The sequence below is a fragment of the Quercus robur genome, chromosome 2 (genome assembly GCF_932294415.1).
Source record: "Quercus robur chromosome 2, dhQueRobu3.1, whole genome shotgun sequence".
In the NCBI taxonomy this organism is placed as follows: domain Eukaryota; kingdom Viridiplantae; phylum Streptophyta; class Magnoliopsida; order Fagales; family Fagaceae; genus Quercus; species Quercus robur.
This window is the reverse complement of record NC_065535.1, coordinates 8594072-8600212: the sequence shown is the minus strand read 5'-3', so window position 1 is coordinate 8600212 and position 6141 is coordinate 8594072.

Here is a 6141-nt window from a genome sequence, read left to right as displayed (position 1 = left end):
TATTCAAAGGTAAATGAAGGGGAATAGAAGAAAGAAATCTAATGAAAGCATGAAGAACATTTAAAGCAATTACTTATCCTCTTTTGATTAATCACAATTGCCAAAATAAAAAACTAAGAATAATTAACAAAGCACCTACAACAGAGCCACCATGAATTGGAAATGTAAAGCAACAGAGCACATTAAGAGAAGTAAAATAAGACAAAGCAAACACCTCTTTAATTAGTTTTAGAAAAGATTGTTGAAGCCACTCTTAACTAGCAATTAGATTGCTAGTGAGACCCATAAAACTAGCAAAAATAAATTAAACAATAGTAAAAATAAGTTGAATAGAAAAAAAAAAGCTATTTTTTTCAGCCAATGCCATATGCAACCTAAATATATAACAGTAATAATTGACTCATAAAAGCCTAGTTCATTCTCCTGTTGAGTGTCAATTCACTCCCCAAACTCTTGACTAAAAAAGACAAAAGTTTTCTCTTCAAATAAAAAAAAAAGAAGAAGATAAAAGTCTATGTCCCATCCCATCCCATTAGTCCATGGAAGTCAATGATTTCCACAGATAATTCTCAATGATTTACTTCAAAGAATTTACTAAAAAATGATTCACATTAAAGGGAAAAAAAAAGAGATAAACAAAGTCTCTTATGGCATAAAAAGAATTGAATAGACTATTTTTATCTACAACATTCTTCCTCGTACACACGATGAAAGAACCAAGTATTTTGTATTCAAACAATAGTGGTTAGGATTATTCAGCAAAAAACAAAAACAATAGTGGTTAGGATTGAAGGAAATGACCACTTGTTAGGACAAGGCATACTACACAAAATCCTTTATACTTTCACATATTCCATATGCCTTTTGCTTCACGAAATAAGCTATATACTGGTGATTTAAGAACCACCTCTTGTTGTGTGTCACGTCATGTTCTTAAGCCCAATTTGCATACAGCAAATAGTGATTTTCCCATCACTTCCCACCACCATGGAGTACCTAAAAGACTTGAGCTTTTTGTAAAATGGTAAAGCTTTTGTTAAGGTATCCTACCGACATACCTATATGTTTGCTATTGAATTTGAATCCATTTCTTTTAGCAGAAAACAATGATCTCCAATTGTTACAAAGACTACATTAGTGCAAAAGGAGAGAAAAAAGAAGGGGGAGGGAGTGGATAAAGACCAATCAAAAGGGAAACAAAAATAAGAACTTCTCTATACTCTTGTGGTTGTGGCTTAACATATACATAGCAGACAACCACTACCAATAATCCAACAAAATAAGACCAACTTCCATGTTAAACACCCCACATACCATTTTTTTTTCTTTTTAACTTCCCCCCCTTTTTTTTTTTCTCTTCTTGTTGTTAAGAAACATGTAAGACATCCCATATCCATAATGAACAACACCCATCAATGTCAAGGAGTTTTCCCCATGTGCCCTTACCACTAGCACCATCTGTCCATATCAGTTAAAGAGAAGAGCAGCCGATTATTATACAAGAAAAGGTGCTTTGAAAAGCCACTAATAATAATACCAAAAGCCAAAGTCGCCTTTTTTTAAAGACAAGTTCGTATTTTTTTTCTTCACATGGTTTCTCTTTATGTTTTAAATGTAAAACATTCTAGTGAATTACCACCAATGCTTTCTCTTCATTGGAGCCTTGGTAGAACATAAATCACCACAAAAAAAAAAAAAAAAAAAAAAAAAAAAAAAAAAACTAAAATGAAAAACCTAAAGGACTGTGATTAATGAGAGAATGACATACCTGATTGAGTGGGGGCCTCCTCCAAATGCCTAATTTTGTCTCTTAGATACTTGCAATGAAGTAATTAAAGTTTTGAAAAAATTAGTATCAACAAAACCAATATTTATATATCCATTATTTTGCACTACTTCTAATCAATATAATTAATTAAAAAAACAATAGTATCAGTGTTTTCTTAGAAATTAGAAACGAAAAAAGAAATCTAGATTCAATAGTTGATTCCATATTTTCCTAGAAACCAAATAGAAAATGATTACAGAGAGAGTGAACCTGAAGTGAATCTAGAGGTGAATCCGGTAGTTGAGTGCTGGCCAGTGAGGATGGAGAGAAAGAGAGAAGAAGAATGACGGCTTAGAGAGGGAAACAAATTTTGGGGGAAACAAATTTTGGAAAATTTTGGGTGGGAAAAATAAAATAAGACAGATTTATTTTAAAGAAAAAATAAAAATAAAAGAAGACAATTTTAATTAATTACCATTTTTGACTAGCAATTACCATTTTGTCATGCATTTTGTAATTGTACATGAATCAAACACATCTATATATTTAAGTGAGTTAATGAGTGCAAAATATTAAGAATCTAATATTAATGAGTTATGAAATAAAATTTAAAAACAAAAAACAATCACATATACTCAATAAAAATCACTACACAACTTTCTCAAAAAAAAAAAAAAAAATACCACAACAAAAATTATTACACGTTCTATCTTATTAAAATTTTTTTAAAAAAATGATCATAGCTATTTTTAAATTTATGTAAGAATTGTAATATATAACTAACTCCGTTTACTTTTTTTAAAAAAATAATATGACTAATTGGATGGTCAGATTGAGAGAACATAACCATACAAGTACACAGCACATGTCCATCACACACCATACTTAGATTTGAAGAGTGTAATGAAAGGTTAATTCTGGTAAATTATGATCACAATCAAACGATTGGATTTAAAGAAAGGTGCGGTCAAAATTTAGTCAAAGTTAGTCAAACCCGGTCAAACTAGTCCCGATACCACTGGACTTGGTGAAATTTATATTCATATCTTGATCAATAGGATTGAAGAGTATGGTGACATATTAGTGTTGGTGAAATTTGAGACAAATTTGATAGTCAGATTGAGTAAACATAATCATACAAGTACACAGCCCATGTCCATCATGCGCCATATTTAGATTTGAAATCTAACTGTTAGATTTGAAGAGTATAATAAAATGTTAATTTTAGTAAATTATGGTCACAATCAAACGATTGGATTTAAAGAAATGCGTGGTCAAAGTTTAGTCAAAGTTGGTCAAACCCGATCAAACTTAATAGATGGTCCCGATACCATTGGACTTTGTGAAATTCATATTCAAATCTTAATCATTATGATTGAAGAGTATGGTGACATATTGATGTTGGTGAAATTTGAAACCAATTGGATGGTTAGATTGAGAGAATATATATAGCCATATAGGTACACAACATATGTCCATCACATGTCATACTTAGATTTAAAATCTAACCGTTGGATTTGAAGAGTGTAATGAAAGCTTCATTCTAGTAAATTACGGTTACAATTAAATGGTTGGATTTAGAGAAAGGAGCGTTTAAAGTTGGTTAAATCCGATCAAACTTAATAGATGGTCCCGATACCACTAAACTTGGTGAAATTCATATTCAAATCTTGATCATTAGGATTGAAGAGTATGGTGACATATTGGTGTTGGTAAAATTTGAGACCAATTAGATGGTTAGATTGAGAAAACATAACAATACAGGTACACAACACATATCTATCATGCGCCAGTCTAAGATTTGAAATCTAACCGTTGGATCTGAAGAGTATAATGAAAAGTTAATTTTGGTAAATTATGGTCACAATCGAATAGTCAGATTTAGAAAAAGGCGTGATCAAAGTTTAATTTAAGTTGGTCAAACTTAGTCAAACTTAATAGATAGTCCCAATACCACTAGACTTGGTGAAATTAATATTCAAATATTGATCATTGGGGGCTTCAATCAGCTAGCGGCGGCAGTGAGTGCTAATAGAGAGAGGCCCAATCTAGGGTTTGAGAGTGAGAATGCATGGTAGTGGTGGGAAGATTGATATTTGGGTATTGAGATCAATGATGTGAGATTTTAATTTGAGAGAGAGACAGAGAGTGTGTGTGTGTGTGTTTTTTTTAAAGGGATACAATTAGATGAGAAATGAAAAGGTTAGGGTATAAATTGATAGATTTAGGTGGGAGGGAAAAAAGGGGGAAAAAATTGAACTGGTTATGGGCAATTCAAAGGTCTATTGTGGCGGTCACAAACCTGCTGCTATAACTAAGGAAAAATACCACTAAAACTTACATATTGCGACGGTTTTCGATACCGCTGCTATAGTATCCCTGCAAATGCTATATTTATTGCAGTAGGTTCTCTAGAGCACCACTATATCTATGTAAACACCGCTAAAATACACATATTGCGGTGGTTCTATGTACCACCACTGTAGTGCACTGCAAAATATTAAAACTACTGCGGCAGTCCAAAAAAATGCCACAATATGGGACATATAGCGGCAGTTTTTGCACCCACCGCAATAGTACAGATTTCTTGTAGTGAAAGTACTATAGATAAAGGTAAAAGTTAGCTAAAAAGTTTCTGCTTAAGTTAGGCATTTGTCCCCACTCAAAAGTTTTAAAAATGATAGGAACTATTAACTTTCTACTTAAGAATAAGCACCTCATTCTACTTATCATTTGCTCCACTTTTTGCAAGATTCTCAAGTACTCTTCTTGGGTAGTTGAGCAATTTCCTTCATCCATTAATTTGAAAATTGCAATTATTGGAACTATTCGCGGTCTCTTTTCAAATTTATCTGTAGGGCAGCCGCAGGCACATTAATTGGCTTATGTTTTCAGTTTATAAAAATATATTTACACACATTGTGAAAGAGTTTTTCCCCTTATATATGGATCAAATATATATAATATGAACACAAAATAATGTATCATGCATCCCAAAACAGTATTATTCTATTTTGATTAAAGATTAGAAAAAGCAGTATCCTCTTCCACTTACAACAAATGTGAAAGTTTAGCACCAAACATATTTATCTTTATTAACACATTATCATTAATTCTCAAGGGAAAATGAAAAGTAGTGTGGGGATTATCAGTTCATTTCAAGCTTGTGTATAAGAATTTGAGTAATAGGGTATATATAATCTACCCAATACAAATAAACTTGAAACCAATGCCAGGGTAGCTTGACTCCTCCTGAGTCTTGAAATTAATTTGCATTCCCTCCCCGTACTCTTTTCAATTTTAGAAAAATTGAAAGTGGGTTTTTTTGCCTCAATGAATATTTTATAATTTTTTAGGGTTCGTTTGGTTATGTTATTCTAATAACGTTGTTTAAGTGTTATGAAAATACGTGTTAATGAAAAAGTGTGTGAAAATACGTGTTGTGTTGTTTAAACAACAAAAACTTTTGTTTAGACAACACAATCAAGCACTCCCTTAAAATGTGTGTTGGCGCGCCTTGTATAACCAAAATTGGCTTCTTCTTCTTTTTTTCCTCTACATTTATCTCTACTTTGTGATGTATATTTTCAAATCTCTTTCAAAATCATTAATTAACAATTTGGCGTAAATACACTTTTGATCCCTACATTTTGGGTCATTTTTTAATTTGGTCCCTAAACTGATTTTGCTCTTAGGTCAGTCCTTGACTTTTTAAAATCGTTTTTAAAATGATTCCTACTGTCAACCCAGTTACGGAAAAAGCCGAGGTGGCAAACGGCGTGTCCTACTTGCTAACATGGCGCTGACGTGGATATTAAAATATTATTAAAAAAAACTTATTTGGCATTTTTGAAATGCCACGTCAGATTTAAATTAATAAAAATTAAAACAAAAATCCAAGTTAGAAATTTTAAAATAAATAAATAAACATTAATTTAATTAAATTAAGAAATAAAAAAGATTTTTCAGTTTAAAAAATTGAGTTCCTATCCCAAAAAAAAAAAAATTAAATCTATTTTTTTTTAAATCTTAAATCTTTTTTTTCTTCTAGAAGAACATGTTTTTTGTGTTCTTCCTCATAGTATGATTAATATTCTTAGCAAATTAATATTTATTTTCTTATCATTTTCTGTATCTTTCCTGTGCTTTTTTTAATTCCTTTCATTATTTTTTCTAAACGTGTTCTTGTTCTTTGTGTTCTTCCCCATAATCAATCTCCAGAGCAAAGAACCAAACCCCAAACCCATATCTCCAACAATCAAATCCATAAACCCAAGCAACCAACAAAGCACCACCACCAAATCAATTCTTCCTAAATCTTCCAAAATTTCCTAGCAACTAGCAAAGCCTTAACATCAAATCCACAAAAATCC